Source organism: Lissotriton vulgaris, chromosome 1_1 (assembly GCF_964263255.1).
Source record: "Lissotriton vulgaris chromosome 1_1, aLisVul1.2, whole genome shotgun sequence".
NCBI classification, from domain to species: domain Eukaryota; kingdom Metazoa; phylum Chordata; class Amphibia; order Caudata; family Salamandridae; genus Lissotriton; species Lissotriton vulgaris.
This window is the reverse complement of record NC_141685.1, coordinates 224583149-224602367: the sequence shown is the minus strand read 5'-3', so window position 1 is coordinate 224602367 and position 19219 is coordinate 224583149.

Here is a 19219-nt window from a genome sequence, read left to right as displayed (position 1 = left end):
TAATTAACATATTACAGACATATTTATTACACAATATAGAGCCATTGTAGCAAACAACAAGCCTAACAGATAAATTACCTAAGATTCTCTACCATTAGATATCCTAATGCCTAACTAAGTTCAATAATTGTTTATTGAACACATGACATAACTAAATATTAAATAAAATATTAAATATATAGTAGAAAATAGATACAGGACAGGAGAGAAACAGACTACAGGAAAGAGAGAGACAGTAGCAAGAAGAGGAACATACAGAGACAGACTAGCATTCAAAGCACAAATGGATAGACAGAAAAATAACAGCACCGCTGAAAAGTCAAGAAAGAATGGGAAGGTACAATAAAGAAAAAGATGACCATGCAGACGGAGTCACAGAGTAGAAATAACAGACAGAGCACAAAGAAGACAAAAGACAGGAGTTACAGGGACAGAGAGGACAGCAGGCAAACACTACAATATGGTGAGAGAGAGCAGAAGGAACACAGAGATGGACAAACAAAGCATAAGAGAGAGAAAGATGGAGAGAAGAAGAGTGAATAAGAGGGAAAGAGATATACACCACCATACAGACAATGTAGGAGGAAGACTGAGAACAGGACACAGAGAAACATACAAAACGAGCACGAGAAAGAGAGAGATATCACAAGGGACAGTGAAGGTAAGAGTGCTTTCAGGCCAGAAAATAAAACAATGACAGAAATGAATAAATATATAAAAAACACAACCAAGACAGAGAGAGCAAGAGAAACAAAAAGAATAGGACACAAAGGGTCTCATTTATGAAAGCCTTGCGCCACAGATACGTCACTTTTTCCCATGTTAAAAGTGATGCACCACCGGCGCAAGGCCTTCATAAATAAAGCCCCATGTGAGGGAGAACAACAACTGCATAGAGAGAAAATGTATGAGAGACAGGAACGGTAAAAATCAGAGGATAGGCAACATGGAGAAAAACTGCACAGTAAACAGAGATACAGAGGGCGAGCCAGACACACTAAAATATATGAAGTAAGCAGCACAAAAACAGTATGTTAAGAAAACGAAAACAGCAGCACAGATATATGTATACTGACTCCACTAACTTAGTGCAAGAACGTATCTGTTACAGGAACTTCTGCATAATCTTAACTCACAACTCTTTGTTTCCCTTTAGCCCCAACACTTCCCCTCTGAACTCTCACCCACCATTGCAGCTCTCGGCCACAAACCACACTGTAAATTTGGCCCTCCAAATGTTTACATGTAGGTATGGCACAACACGTAACATCATACCTACAGCAACTAAGTACTAATACCTTTGACACAGATTAATAGCTGCACAAGTTTAACTAAAAAGTCTGCCTACGCCAGGCCTCAAAAGTGCAGCCCGATAGACAGCAAGCCTACCTTTAAGAAACTGCCTGTGCTGAAACCCGAACAGACCCGGCCAACTTAAAGCCCTGAAACTATCTTAATTTTCTCCTCTCTCTTTAAACCTTTACATTTCATTTTCAAACCACGTTTGCTTTCCATGACACACGTTTTTTTCAATGTTCCACATTCAACGCCTAGACACTTTTCCCTTTTTAGTATCCGAAGCCGCAACTGCAACATGGCTAATGCACAAATTAATTAGTCTACCTTTCGCGTGTTCAAATTCTATAAATTTTTTCACATAAATAGATACCAGCGGTTCAGTACCTCCAACAGTCATAAAACTAAGTCGCTCCCTTTCACTTACAAATGCCTTGGAGACGGCAAAAAAATGTCGGGCAGATTTACAATCCCCTTACGCCACTTTAGCGTCACTTTTAACATGGGACAAGTGAAGCAAAAGTGCCGCACGGAGCATGTTAATCTGCCCCTATATCTGTATAGAGATAAGTGTACTGAAACATGTAATTAGTCGTTCACATCCAGGCACTTTCAATTACATGACTTATTTAACTAGAAGCGCTGTAATGTTGCATGTCTTTTCAAAGATACACCAGTGCATGCTATAATGCCGACTTTTTCCTTATTCTTAAACGTTGTTTTTTTTTCATGTAATGAGAATTATTATGAGTTTTTAAACGGCAAAGCTTACGCGGTAATAGTCACTCTGCATATCCTTCCCTGTAAGAATGTAGTTTATCCACCCCCGCATGGGAACCTTGATGTTTCCATCTGGCCGCGAATTCCGGCCTTGAATCACAAGACATGAACAACAGCCTTATTGTCACAAAAACAAGTTACCCTACCATCTGTTCACAAACATATCTCTTTCACTTAGCTAATATTCACAGAGAAGTCCATTCCTTATAAAATAGTGACCTTCCTTTACAATTAGCTGAGGTGACTCCCATAATCTTTAACGCATCCTCCACTTCAAGGCAGGCCTATTTTTTTTTTATAACTACTAAGCAATGGTTTAGTGACTTCTTTGCCAGAAATTATTTGAAGTCATTCTGCTACTCTTCACTCCATAGTCGGCGACCTATTTTTCTGGACTTCCTGTTCTTCTACCAGTGCAGCTGCTTTTGTGTTCCTATTTTGTTTATTACAAAATGGATGTCCATCCTGTCTTCGCAAACGAGCCGGAGCACTTAGAACTATTTCGCCAGAGGATGCTTGAGTACCATGGCATCCTGCCACTTGCGACTTTGAGTGCGTCATATGCATTATCATTTCGATTTTCCTATTTCACCTGTGTACAGCCTGTGTTTCATTGCCTGAGCTGTGATTTCATGTGGGCCCTGGACTTATGTCTCTGCAACTTAGTGTCTCCTGAAGTGAATTACAATCATCTCATGAATCCGTTAATTGATCATGAACAGCTTTGTTCCGACGGCGGGATTATGGCCTTTGTAGCGATACATGGAGTTCTGGGTCATTGGAATATATTCGCAGCGGCGCAAGATTTCTTGGCACACAGCTACATAGAAAAGACACCGAGTTGCCCTCTGATGGTACTAGAGGCTCCGGTAATTCAAGACCATGTATGCTCTTTTCCTCTTTTCAATTGGATGGCTGACATGTTTTCGGATGATAACAGTGACTTCCTTTTAGAAGCGGTTGCTGCTTATTTCGCCTACACAGTTGTTGGATGACTCTTATGCAAGCCATTGATGTCTACATTTTGTTTTCCCTCCCTATCTTTTTCACGTTTTCTTGCACTTTTTTTTTTTATATCAACAGACCTATTGGCTTTACTAACAGTGGACATTACAATTTCCTCCTGGTCAGATTTTCGTGTTTTATGTGGACTAAATTTTTTTTCCTCAGCTACTCGATTTCGAACGTAACTTTTTATTGAACTCTAATTTCAACAATGCAGTTGCATATCTTATCTTATCTTATTTCAAACGTACTCGGAGTAAAGCAGGGTAATATATGCTACATGTGCCCTGATTAATGTGTAAAGTTAGCATGAGTTTTTTATAAGTTTAAACGCCATTTCCCCTTTCAGCTGCTTATTGGCGCATCACACACCTCTGCTGCTTTAATTTTCCATGTACTGAAATATTTTTAATTCATACGAGAAAAATATATTCTTGCACTAATATTTGCATTACTTTTCGTGCTGTATTTCAGATGGAGTACTGAAACCTTCAAAAGATACGTCAATACAGTAGTTGTTCTCAACACTGATTTTCGAACGTTCCAACAGATAACATACATGCACCTCCAGCCAAATTGTCGCTTTTGGCGCATTTCTTTTCCCTTACACAATAGCATAACACAAAGTTGATAGTGCTTCGCATGCAGAGAGATGATTGTTAATGAGCTGATGTCTAACCACTAGCATTTTCATGTATCGTTGCTAAACTTAAAGGCAAGACACCTTCTTAGATTTAATAAAATGTAATATACTTCCTCAGAACGGTGTAGAATAAATTTTGCTAAACCGTATTCATTTTACATCATACTATGCTTGCACTGTTTGTATTCTATGAACTAGTGACTATGCCGATTACTTTGTTTCTTACAATATCTGTACTCGTATTAGATAAGAAACTTGCCTTGAAATCAGTGCATTACTGAATAAACATTTCAAATATACACGTTCTCTCTTTTAATCCATATTCTCAACTGAAATGATTGTATACTGAAAGAGTATTCATGTCTTCCACGTAACCTCAGCTGTACTAAGTTCATGTTTTCTTTTGTCGACCTGAGTTACTCATACTGCAACCCGCGGGCCTATGGCGGCCCGTCAAGCCTGTCTTAGCGGGTCACGGACCATGCAAACAGTCGTACCTTTGGTAAGAAAATAATTTATTACTGTTACCAAGCTCCGCCGCAGTTGCGCTTCACTCACACTGATAAACACTGCTCCCCTGCTTCTACAGACCAGACGCTATGTCGTATTTCACTCCTTATCACCCTTTCATCTCCACTATAACAAACACTTCTCCGCCAGCCACCAGAGAACAGAGTGCAGATGCAGAGGCACTAAGAAGTCAAATACGACATACCATCTGCTCTATGGAACCAACCGAGCGGTAATTGTGAAAGTAGACATTCACTAGCGCTTCAAAAAAGCATCTCAATTATATAAATAGTTTTTTGAAAACCTGCCAAGTACTTTGATGCGACTATCTGTGTGTGCCTGCACAGTAAACTTCCTCAGCCCGAACTGAAGGCAGACACAGACAGACACACACACACTAAGATAACACAGGGCAACGGAGACGGAAAGCAGGAGGGAGATAAAGATGGAGTCAGACTACAGGAGGGAGAGAGATCTATGTATACTCCGTCTGCTATCTCAATATATAAAGGCATGTACTGCACGAACCTGTCTACAACCTCATGGTCACAAGTTTTCATTTTATTTTACTCCGCCCCCTCCCCCTCTCACCCCACCGCCACCAGTACAGCCCGCGGCCACAAACCACACTGTAATTCTGTCATCTGACAGAAAGTTTAAGAATACCTTAAGCATTAGCACTTTTTGACGACAGTTTCAAAGTGTACTACACGAACCTGTGTACAACCTCATGGTCACAACTTTTCATTTTATTTTACTCGGCCACCTCCCCCTCTCACCCCACCCCCACTAGTGCAGCCCGCAGCCACAAACCACACTGTAATTTTGTCGTCTGACAGAATGTTTAGGAATACCTTAAGCATTAGCACTTTTTGACGACGGTATCACATGTAATGTACCATTTCTCTCTCTATCTGCATTATCTGTGTCTCTGCTAATACCATTTTTTCATCTCAAAACCAACTTCTCTCATTATATGTAAGCCCTTCAAAATCACACAAATAATTACTGTCTACATTAAACATATTTTATACTCCATTTTTTGCTATTCACCAAAATTATATACAAAACTATAATTTACACTTGAAAGAATGTGAAGAAAAGGCGCGCAACCTCCATTAAATTCACAGACCTTCAGGCCCCCAACCCTCTCCCGTCTGGTGTGGCAGCTCAAGGTAACATATATATTCCAGATACACACACAGCCGCACCTGAACGTTTCACATCTCTGTAAACATCCATTTGAATGTTAATTAGGCCTTTCAGTTGTTTTACCCCTTCTAAAAGCCTACTAATTAAACATTCATGTATGCCTAACAACATTTTTTTAATTTGCCCCCCAAAATTTCGTTCCAGTTTTGTCTCTGACTGACAGTGAATTGAAAAAAACTAACAGTAAAGGATTACATAAGAACATAATTGAAGAACATTCAGCTTATTGAAATTTATTATTCAAAATTTTAAACTAATAATTGCACACAAATAATGTCGTTAAACAGTGATGAAACAAAATGGAAAAATAGTTTTAAAAATACAAGACATTATCACAGTCAAAAATGAGGTTACTCAGAGACTGTGAGGGAAATGAACCAATTATAGTGACTAAACCACATTTTACGGTACATGACAAAACAAACAGTTACAAACTTACCTTTACCAATGCTTTGTACGATGTAGAACAGTGACAGTCACAAAACAGATATTCGTTTGCGGAACTCTGAATAATGCTTCTATCACTGCAACCAAAATTCAATGGCACAGATATCCTGTCAATACACACTCATATATGTCTCTTCAACCAATCATATTTGTTCCCGCAAAATTTTAAAATCAAATTAACATTTCAGTTGGTTGTCCCTTTCAGCAGGCTGTGCTCAAAGACATCAAGACATTAGATCAGCAGGGAAACCATTACAACATCTCTAAAAATGAGATGTGTACACTTAAGTCACTCGCTGAAGATCCCCTGATTACCATAAAACATGCGGATAAGGGTGGCGCTACAGTCCTCATGAACACTGTCGACTATGACCTGGAATGCACAAGGCAACTGAGCGACACACGCTATTACACACCAATCCCTTGTGACCCGACAGCACGCCTACAGACCATAATAACAGGCCTGGTAGACAGTGCAGAATGTGAACAGTGGATCAGTAAGAAAGAGGCGGACTTCCTGATGAAAAAAGATCCCAGGGTCCCCTACTTTTACATCCTTCCCAAGATCCATAAAGAGGCAAGACCGGTACCTGGGCGACCTATCGTCTCGGGGATTGATACCGTCCTGGAACCACTTCGACAATTTTGTGATCATTTCCTGCAGCCTCTAGTAAGGCGCATTCCCTCGTTCATCCAAGATACCTCTGATGTCCTGCGCATACTGGATACTGTCCAGGATACCGGGCAGATCAATCTCTTAATTACCCTCGACGTGGAGACCCTCTATACAAATATTCCTCAGAGGGCCACACTAGGAGTAATAGAGGAAAGACTTGGACTTGAAACCTGGAGCTCAACTACCCCACTTGCCTTTATCATGGAGTGTGCCACTCTAGCTCTAACGGAGAATTACTTCGAATTCAAGGGGAATTACTACCACCAAACCCAAGGTACATTGATGGGCAGTACTTTTGCCCCGTCAGTGGCATGTCTATACATGGCTGAATTTGAAGACAGACACATACAACATCAGTCCAATCCCTTCCTCAATAACATCAAGATGTGGAAGCAATTTATAGATGACATCCTGATCCTGTGGACTGGACCACCTACCTCGCATGAGGCCTTTTTCGAGTGGGTCAACACTCTTAACCCCTACCTACGCTTTACGATGTCTGTATAACCCACGGAAATTGCCTTCCTTGATCTGACAATAAAATTGAAAGAGGGATCACTCAGTACCACGATGTACAGAAAGCCCACCGACCGCAATAGCCTGCTCCATTACACCAGCCACCACCCCAAAGCTTTACGTGCCAACCTCCCCTTTGGACAATCTCCGCGTCCGGCGAAATTGCAGTGATTTAACTGACTACAAGAAAGAATCAGCAATCCTATCCAGGAATTTACTGGACAGAGGATACCCTAAGAGAGATGTCTCTAAAGCACAAAAATGAGCTAGAAATAACCACCGAGATGCTCTACTCGAACAACGGGAGGTGGTACCGGTAGAGAACCAACCCATAACCTGTGTCACAACATTCACCCCTGTGTCAACCAAAATCAAAAGTGTGATCAAACGCCAATGGGACATTCTGAACACAGGCAACCTAACTTTTGAACAACCAAGGTTTGCATTTAAAAAATCCCAGAATGTGAAAGACATCTTGATCAGCACGAGACCCAAATTAACCAAGAAGGTGGTTCAGCAGACACTTTGGCATTTACCTCCTGTGAAGGGTCATTATCCATGCGGCTCCTGTGTGGCATGTGCTTACACAGCCGTACATAAGACAATACAACTCACTGACACCTTCAACTGGGAACTCAGGGGACATACTAATTGTAATACCTCACATTCTATCTACATGCTGACCTGCCCATGCGGATTACAATACATTGGAATGACGACACGTCCGATTAAAACCCGCATTACTGAACACCACAGTAACTTTCGCTGTAGAAAGACACATACCAAGATGTGCAAACATTATGTGGAGTCTAACCACACCGCAGACTCACTTAAATGCCTTGTACTAGAATCTAGCCCCAATTGCCCAAAACAAGCCTTGTTTCGTAAAAAACAAAGATGGGTCCACCGATTATCTTCTGATAGTCGGGGCCTGAACGAGGACATGCCGTGGCACTCATTATAAAATTGCCATAAATTGAGTACTAGAATTTTCCCATACAACTGCACCCACACTGTACTGAATATAAGTAGCTGAGACCTGTTATTGTTATTTTTATTTTTACTTTTATATGAAACCATTCCCGGTCCGCTCACTCACCAACTGATACATATATTTGCAATCACTACATTGCACTGAACATGCCATTTTTCATAAGGGGTTATTTTGGTGCTTTACATACCATATGTTACACCACCCCTTTAGGCTAATCCGAGTGGGCTATACACATTACACCCTAGCTCTCCCTACCTAGCTCGGCCTGATCCCTGCTTAAACAAGTCTACAAAGCCCTATCCCGTAATGGCCGCCACAGTAACCAGTGAAATCACCTGACCTTACGTGGGGGCGGAGCTAGACGCCGAGTCGTGATGCTTACGCTATGAAATGGCAACCGCCGCCAAGCTCCGGCATCTATCCGAGCTCGGCGGCGATGGGTAGGTGAAGCAGCGAGGACACGGGAAGTGAGAGGTGAGGAAAACGCCCGATAGACACATTGGGATTTTTTGACTAGAAGCAATTCTCTGTAGGCAGTATCGGAGGATGCGTCCTTGATCCTGCAGAGGGCTTTGGTAACCGTAATAAAAGCCACAGTCTGACCGTATACACATCTCCTCCCCCAGCCACACCTCAAGGTTCCACCCTGATGTACAAACCGCCGAGCCTTGTTGTGGCATTTAATCCCTGACCAATAGGTGAGTCGGGTTTGCGTTTTTAGCGTCACTATGCATATTTAGTGATAACAATTACACCACATACTGTACCTTTACCACATGAGAAGGAGAGTATTTCTCCTGAAAGACTGCTGCTGAGTTTATGCTGTTTTTAAAAACCATCCTTTCACTTAAATAGTGTTGGTGTGATGGTAACACTGCACGGTGTCACAACACGATCACGTTATCTTGGAGCTAGTAGAAAACCACTATCACTAGCATGACACTGTGTGTAATTTTGGTCCCGGACCATGCATATTCTCTGGCGATTACTTGGTGCTATTAACCCTGTATTCTTAGTTCTTCTTCAGGCATAGGAAAAAGCCACAGAGGTAACAAACATCCATACATTTGGTATTAGACACATGACACTAGCATGTTGTTTATTGTCTGTAGACCTTGTTTTTATCTATCATAGGTCCTGATGAATCGCGGGCAATTACCCAGGCGAGAAACATGTTGACCAATTCCTTTCCTAATCTAATCTAGGGCCACTACACCTAACCTGTTGGCACCTAGTGTATTAGATTCACATTTTTAATTGCAGTAGGGGACCCCCAGAATAAAGTAGTTTCCGGTACCCTCTACTACATTTTAAATCACTTCCCAGGCTACATACAGCATCACCCGCACACCCGCACTTCACCATAAGGCACTTGGATTAAAAGATCTCCGCCAAAGAGCCACTCTCAGAGGTGAGCCCGTCGGGGATTGCACCGCCTCCCCAACGAGGAGCAATGCCAATGATGAAGCATGACACCCTTATGGGTGTGTGAGGCAAATATATCCAACAAAATGGATGCCCAAAGGTGCCACATCTGCACCTCCGGCGACGCCAGATACACACACTCCTTTCTTTAAGGAACAGTCCAGCACCCTACATTGTTGATCTATACTTGTTGAGGGCACCAGCTGATACTAGACCTTCCACTTCCCTTAGTGGTAAACAGTGCCCGTTTGATCAATTGATCACCCTCCCTCCTTTTGATAAATATTTTCAATGTCACATAAAAGTCACCCATCACCCACTGCCTTCTCTGGCCGTTTCCATGGTAACACCTCATTCTGCACCTGGCTGAAGGCACAGGTCAATAGTTCATATCTCAACGCTCTACATCAAACCAAGAATGCTGATTTCCCTCCAAAAACACCTGCCTATCCACTGCTCTGTTACATGTCATTTTTTTGACACCCAATAGTACTTTTTGTTTTACATAAACATTAACATGCAACGTTGTCTTCAATCTTGAGGTATTACAATCAACCAATCATTATGATTTTTTCAACCACACCAAGCCTCATCCATTTTTTTATCCCGACTTTCAGCTTCTAACTGCCATTCCACTTCCAGAACCCATCGGAGTACGAGTGCATCTGCCTTGAAAATGAAGGTTTGGCTTTTAGGACACAGCTATATTCACTGGAGTGGAAAATATGCAGCAAACAGACGAATTTCCAACCTTGCTTTACCAAATGTGCAGATAACGTGGATTGGCCAGAGAGGATTGAGATGTCACCAATTGATACCATTGGTGAAAACTTTTATGCATCTCCCAGAACCTGACCGTATAATTGTGCACTGTGGTGGGAACGATCTAGGCACATTGACTGGGGTAGGTCTGGAAATGCTTCTAAAAGACACCTTTCGACAATTGATGACACTTTTTCCTCGAACTGCCTTGGTATATTCCAATATATGCCAAAGACGGAAATGGAATTGGTCCAATCAACATTTTGCACAAATTGAAAAAGCAAGGAAACATGTAAATAAATGTGTTTCTGCTTTCCTCAGAGATTATAGCATGGGTTCTATTTACCACAACAACTTGCGTTACAACATGCAAGGCATCTATAGGAGAGATGGTGTTCATTTCACGGATGAGGGAAACAGAATCTTCCTCTGTAACATGAGACTCTGCATCAGTACTTACTTATAAATGCAGAAAAAACTCAATTAACACAAGGGCTCTTTTCAGAGCCACGTTATATCTAAACACTCAAACTTCTGATTTATCTCCATTTTTACACTCTTGTAAATAGGTGTTCGCGACCGAGTGCGTGCACCCCGCAACTTTTATTTTAAAAAATAAAAAATTATTTTCGCGTTCAAGGGCCTTACTGCACCCCCTGAGAAAACCTACGCGGCCAGACAATCTCTACCTTGTCCCCTTTCCATGTTCCAACGCTTTGAAATGTACAATATATTCACTCGCACTAACAAAATGGCGGTCAACACTTCCTGATTTCCTCCGAATCAAACGTTCACAGACGTCACACAGCAAAACAAAAATTCCGCTCGCGCGCAGCCGCATTAGTGCGCGCACCTGAGCGCGCTTTTAGATATATAATTGAGTTCAACTTTAATTTTCTCAGCAACTACTGAACGGATTTACACCATTCAAACAAAATCGTAATCTGCGAGCCGGACTCTACCTTCTTGCCAAATTTCTTATAAATCCATTCAGCTGTTCGAGCTGTAGCCGTGTCTAAACGTCCTATGGAAAATAACATGGAGAAAACACGTTTTGGGACCCCCCTTTTATCTCAGCCCCCACTTGACGAACCCCACCCAAACTTTCAGGGAAGGTGCGCAGCAGACCGAGCCATCTTCTTTGAGAAATTCGCAAAGATTCATCCACTGGGGCCAAAGTTAATCCAAATAGAATGTTGAGGATTTCCTATGTAAACTAGGTCCTAACTATAACTACCTACTGGCGACCGCCAGTAGGTAATATATATATATATATATATATATAAATGAAATTTTGATACTTTTTATGACGGTATCTGGATTTATCCAGGAAAAAAATATTTTTTAGAAAGCCAAAAGCCGGTCTTTTTTCAAAAAATTGACTGTAATTTCAATATGTTTTATTTGTGTTAACATCTTCTTACAAGGTTACAATTTTCCGTTGCAATAGGAAATGTGGAGATGTACAATGCAAATATGAAATTGTTGGCGCTAAAAAGATTATTTATATGCTACTGATTGCATTCGTATCATGTAGTCTTTTTACCATGTTTTCCATTAACTTATAGAACATGTGACCTTTAGTGGGAAGGGCATCTCACTTTAAATTGGCGAAAATCATTTACAGCCTTTATGTGAACAAGGGCGCCGAAGCCCGAAACGCGTCATCTGTTTGACTGCTGCTAGGCTGTAAATAAACATCTTGCCTGAGAAAGAAGTGGTTCGTTTCTCTTTTCTTCGCCGCTGTTCCAGTGGAAGTGGAAGGAGTGCTTTCTTTGCATTTGAAAATTCACGGAAGTCCGACTTTCTTCCGTTGGACGAACCCTCTCACCCGGACGTGGCTGCTGCTCTGAAGTCGGACAAGCTGGATGTTCGTTGCGAAACATTGGCTGCAGCCCCCTCTTGCCGCCACGCGTCACAAGAAAGAAAAGGACACTGACCGAGGAGCAGAACTGAAGTGGTTCGAGACGAAGCGAGAACAGTGTCCGGTGAGTGACGTCGGCATTTTGGCAGAGGTGGGGAGATAGCAGGCGCGTAGAAGGCAACTCGAGAATCGATTCGGGTTGCATCAGCGATAGAGACCTAGCAGACAGAATGACAGAGGAGGCTGTTCGCCAGTGTGAAGCGGCAGCGGAGGAATTGTTCTGTAAACGACCAGGAGCAAATGTTAGCACTGTACCCACTGCAAGCACATCGACAGGGGCAGAGGAAAGTGAAAAAGTACTATTAAAGGACTTGGAGAAATATATGCGTCTGGAAATCACCAAGTGGTGGGAACATTGCTCATTAACAAAATATGCAGAGGTGGGACGGGTACCGAGGGGTCTACGTATCCTTTTAGCCCCAAGTTACGACAACCCCAACCCAGCAATGTTAAAAGAGTGGGCACAAAACAATCTGGAAGCTTCCATGACCTCAGTACGCATTCTAATTAAGTATGCTGCAATAGATCGAGTGGAAATAGTAAAAAAAATAGAAAAAATCGAAGATGAGCTCAAGAAATCCGCCAAAGTGGACTACATCAAAAATGCCAGAACTGCCATTGAGGAAAGGTTGCGCAAACATGAGGAAAAAATAAAACAGCGTAAAGCGCACAAATTTGCCAGGGATGAGGCAGATTATAACAACGGACAAATATTCACATTTGCACGAAAATATAACAACGAAAATCGTAAGAAGTTTGGAGAACGGAAGGATATAAGCAATGTGGAGACCAATGTGCAGACAACAGCGGTGCTAGGAGGAGCGACCGCGGACAGTGCTAGTCTTGACTCAATTTCCCTCTCTAGTGAATCCAGCATAGAAAGCGGAGAGAGGCCCACGCCAGCCATTGTACTGGATGCAGGAGAAGAATTGGATTTTTTAGTGGCAGAGAAATTGAGGTCATTGAGACCAAGGAAGGACAACAAACAACAGCAAAGAGTACAAGAAAAAACAGACGAAGAAAAGAAAGAAGAAAAGTCAACAAACAAAAAAGGAAAAAACAAAAAGAAGAGCAATTGGACACGGAGAAAGTAGACTTGGATAAAACCATAATCAATCTGTCCAATGTGCCTTTGTCTGAACCTGAAAAGATGCTGCTATCCTTAGGTCTCAATTTCTGCCCTGGCCAAACTTTTAACTACAGCTCAACGAGGATCGACGTCTTTAGATTTGTAAGAAAGCTTAAATTGAAGAAACACTTCTCTTTGAAAAATGCAAAGGATAAAGACGCAGATCCACAACATGAAACAAATAATCATGAGGAGAGTTTAGGCATCAGGGCAGCGGATATCCCGATCTATCTAGACCTGCATGATTTAAATACCGGTGAGGCAGCAAATGATGAGATTGATTGTGACATTCCAACCCAAACTAGATTAAACAACATCAGTCTGTTACAAAAGGGTGCTGGGATCAGCCCCTTTAAGAAGAAATCCAAATATATTCCCATGAAGCCCAGGGATGCATTGGACACGTTCCACGACTGCGTGGTTGAGGACATCAAAAAATTGAATAAACAAGTACAGTCTAAAAGGGGTAAACAGAGAAAACATGTTGAACAAAAGAAAAAAGACTATGCCAGGCTAATGAAAAAACTAAGCAAAAACAATGAAATCATCATTAAGAAATCAGATAAAGGGGGCAACCTAGTAATCTGGCCCCGAGAAGAGTACATCAAAGAGGCAAAACGCCAACTGGACAACAGTGAATGCTATGAGCCATCCAACACCAAAAAATATAAGGCGGCCACAGACTCCCTCAAGAAATTGTTAATGGGATTACGCAGTGATGGCCTCATTTCTAATGATGAGTTCAAGTTTTTGCATAATGAGAGCCCTATTGTACCTGTATTATATTTAATACCCAAAGTGCATAAAGGTATTTCTCCCATTCCTGGCAGGCCTATCATTTCCGCCATAGGAAGTGCAGCGGAACAAGTGGGCCAATATGTTGACTTTTTTCTTCAGAATCATGTAAAAAAACTGCCTAGTTACATCAAGGATACAGGTGATTTTCTTAGTAAGATCAAAGACATTCAATGGTCAGATGGGATGTATTTGATCCCATTAGACATTGAATCATTGTACACCAGTATAGATCACCAGGCGGGAATAGCAGCTGTAAAATTCTTTTTAGACCAAAGACCGTGCAAATTTTATCAGCACAACAAGGCCCTAGTCAGCATGATGAGCTGGTGTCTCAATAACAACTTCTTTCTCTTCGGAAAGGAGTTGTTTAAGCAACTAAGGGGTGTGGCTATGGGCGCTTGCTTCTCCCCCAGCTATGCGTGCTTGCACGTTGGCTGGTGGGAGGAGCAGGTGCTCAAAAGGGACTATTCTTCCATTTTTGAAGAAAACATCGCACACTACTACAGGTTTATCGATGACATTTTCATCGTGTGGCGAGGTAGTAAAGAAAAGGCACTGGAATTCATTGAAACAATCAACATCAACAATCTGAATCTCCACTTTACCCACCACATAGACAATTCCAGCCTAGAATTCCTGGACGTCAAACTGTATGTAGCTAATGGGAGAATAGAGAGTACCCTATTCAGAAAATCCACCGCTGGCAATGTCACACTCCATGCCTCCAGTGCCCACCCTAGGCACTTGATTGCAAGCATCCCCTATGGGGAATTGTTACGCTTAAAACGGATATGCAGCACAGATACTGAATTCAACATCTGTGCTGCGGAATCCATGCGTCGCATGCGAGCTAGAGGCTATTCAGAAAAGATCCTAACATCAGCTCTGAACAAAACATCTTCCAGATCTAGAGCGAGCTTACTTCCAGCTGCCATAGTAGAGAATCTTGTCCCGAATATTTCATCTGATCCTCCGGTCAATTCTGGGGCAATTGACAGGGCCCAATGTCCTAGATTAATCACAGCCTTTAGTGAGAACGAACGAAAAATCAGATCCATCATCAATAAAAACTGGGGAATAGTACTCACTGACCCCGTTCTTAGAATGAGTTTGCCATCCAGCCCCACCATAACATTCAGTAGAGCAAGAAACATGGGAGCTGTGTTAGATCCTACCAGCCCTGAGATAAGAACCAAATCTAATTGGCTAAAACCCAAAGATGGTTTTTATAAATGCTCTTCTTGTCGGGCGTGCAAGTTCGGGGTGAACACAACAGAATACCGTACACCATTCAGTCCCACACCACACAAGATAATGGGAAACTATAACTGTAAAACAGAATTTGCAGTATACGTTCTCTCTTGTACCTGTGGGCTAAATTACATCGGAAGCACCAAATTACAGGTACATGAGAGAATCCTTCAACATCTTCGTGCTATTCTGCACAGTGATCCCAATTACCCAGTGGCGCGCCACTTCAAACAAGTTCATGGTAATAATTTATCTTGTCTATCATACTATGTGGTATCGTCTGTACCAAAACTTCGCAGAGGAGGGAATAGAGAGGCTTTGCTCAGAAAATTGGAGACTAAGTTTATTTTGAACTTTGATAGCAAATGCCCAAACGGTCTGAACAACACCGAAGATATGTATACGTGTTTGTAAATAGGTATTCTGAGTGCAACCCGGAGCAGTGTAGTTTATGACATCGTACAGTTTCATCTAATTGTGCTTTCTGATCTGATTCTAGATATTGTAAATATGTGTGTTGGTATTGGTAAATTCCGTGGTCAAGATAAAAATGTTTTGTGATCCGGGACAAACCTTTTATCAGGGTGATTAGTAGTGGGTTTTTCACTTATTTATACTTCGGTAGAGATATTGCAATATAGGTAGGACAGATTGCAGTGTTGTATTTGCATAATTTGTTAAATTCAAATTAAGCTCTGAGTTTACCTTGGATAAGGGAACTCCTTAGAAATAGGCGGATTTCATCCCTCTATAAATTTTATTCTGTCTCACTCAATGTTATATCTCAACCGGAGTTGGGCTACACGATAAATTTCTTTATGTCACCCCCTGTTCTTCATTGACACTCAATCAACTCACATAATACATATTTGTAGAATTTTTTGTTATAATTAGTTCTTCTATGCACTTTATATAATTATTGCACATTACTTCCAAACTATAGTCACAGATCTGTTAGTGATTACATGCATTTATGCAGCTATAATGAAATTTTGATACTTTTTATGACGGTATCTGGATTTATCCAGGAAAAAAATATTTTTTAGAAAGCCAAAAGCCGGTCTTTTTTCAAAAAATTGACTGTAATTTCAATATGTTTTATTTGTGTTAACATCTTCTTACAAGGTTACAATTTTCCGTTGCAATAGGAAATGTGGAGATGTACAATGCAAATATGAAATTGTTGGCGCTAAAAAGATTATTTATATGCTACTGATTGCATTCGTATCATGTAGTCTTTTTACCATGTTTTCCATTAACTTATAGAACATGTGACCTTTAGTGGGAAGGGCATCTCACTTTAAATTGGCGAAAATCATTTACAGCCTTTATGTGAACAAGGGCGCCGAAGCCCGAAACGCGTCATCTGTTTGACTGCTGCTAGGCTGTAAATAAACATCTTGCCTGAGAAAGAAGTGGTTCGTTTCTCTTTTCTTCGCCACTGTTCCAGTGGAAGTGGAAGGAGTGCTTTCTTTGCATATATATATATATATATATATATATATATATATATATATATATATATATATATATATATATATATATATATATATATATATGTGTATATATATATATATATGTGTATATATATATATATATGTATATATATACCACACCTATTGTGCGATTAGTTTTGTTTTCACGAGTTATTTCTGCGTTGCCAATCTGTGATACAGGTTCCCTTTTCTAGCATTGGATTCTTGTTTTGCATCAACAAACACATTCCGGAGTTGTAAGTTGTTTCATTATAGAATAGTAGATAGTTATAATTTGTGGCTATTTGTCAATATTTAAACATTCATATCTAGAAAAAAGTGTTATTGCATGTTTTTCCCTTTGTATCTGTAATGTCAGCAGCTTGTTTAGAGAAACAGATAGATTACAACAAACATTGCTCTTTTCTGGCTCCTTTCAGCTTAAATATTGTGACTTTCTATATTATAATATTGACACTATACTTTGCTTCAGAGGTGTTGGTGACCTGTTGGCGCAAACCCTAAACATTTATAATCAACGTCACCACCTTCCAGTTGTTAGTGTGTTTTCCCCTAGGGATTATAATGTTAATATATATATTATAATATTAACAGTTATGCTAATTTCAGTGGAGTTCATAACCCGTCGTCACAAAGAGTAAAGATATATAAGCAACATCACCAGCTTCTGGTTTTTAGTCTGTTCCCCCCGTTTGATCATATACTGTGAATATATATTCATGATCTCAAAGGATTTTATGACCTGTCGCCTCGAAGTTCAACCTTTTTGACCTCCCGGAGAAAATAATTAAAAGTATTTCGTTATGGATGTTCTGTTATATAGATAACTTTATTTTCCTTTTCTTTTTACTGTAACAATGGTATCAATCATTATATTGTATTAGATTGTCCTATTGTTACAGTAGAGGAATAGGAGATTTTTCGGCTCCATCTGTAATACAGATTAGGAAACATAACAACATACTTGATCAGATATATTTTTCAGGGAGCATATTTTACAAAATTGCAAAATAAAAATATAGCTTTCATACATACTTTGTTACTTTAAATATTTGATAAACCCTACATTTCTGAATGTTATTTTCTAATTTCTATTTTTCTCATTTGCGGTTCCTATTCACCTTCTCCCTCAAGAATATATGGGACCAGTTCTGTTTATTATAAGAGTACCATCCTATATATTCTTAACTGAGTATGTGACTTGTTAGCAGAACAGTGTTTCGACTTCTAAGCACTACGACAGAACGTTCCTGAATTCTACAGAATACAAATTTGAAAAATATGAATGCATACATTTCTATGTAATATGAAGTCACTTGTATTCAACTGTTTTTTACTTTTTCTCCTGACCTCAGATAATGTAGTGCAGGAGTGTTTGTTGTAGCACTTCTATTCTACTTTATCAAAAAGTAACTGATGCCCTCTTACATTATCAAGAATATGGGGCAACACTTTGACAAACTATAGCAGAAAAAAGGAGGGTATGGCCACGCTTAACTGATATTTTCTGAAATTGCATTTTTAATTGTCACCCCTTTCATATATACAGCACCAGTTTCTGAAGAAAGTTTATTTGTATTTGCTAAATAAAAACTGTTTCAAACCTAGACTGATTTTTTTCTGAGCAACCACACCTCCCCATCAGAAAAGTGAACACCATATTGTAAGTAAATAGTGCTCCTGAGAAGTATCCCACCTGTAAACTTGATAAAAAAACACTGCAAGACACTGTCATTTTTCCGCCGTGATTTGTACAGCACACGGCAATTATATAAATGGCCCTTAAAACATATAAGAACAATTTTTACCTTCATAATCCCTGTCCACCACCTTGTGACCACTGTACAGAGTTAATAGTGTTTCTAATCTCCCCTCTACTACTTTCTTTTCCGATACTCCTTTGGAAGTGCGTCACAAAATCACTCACAATAGTGCTTGAAACACTTTAGCCAATAAAATGTCCATGTTGTTCCGCAGAGGAGGAAGGAATGACTGCCAAAACTTCTACTTTTAATGCTTTATTGCCAATGAACATTAAGCTTTGTAAGGTCCCGCTTGGAACACGTTACCCAATGAAATGTCCCTATTATTCCGCGAAGAGGGAAGAAATCGCTGACAACACTACTACTTTCAACATTTTACAGCCAATCAACATTAAGCTTGGGAAAGTCCTCCTTGGAGCACGTCAGCAAATCAGATGTCCCTCCTACTCCGCAGAGCGGAAGTGAACGCCTGGCAACACTTCTACTTTCAATAGTTCGCAACAAACATAAAGCTCAGGAAAGTCCTCCTTACAACATATAAGCCAATTAGATGTCCTTGCTACTCTCCGGAGCAGAGGTGAATTACAGAAAA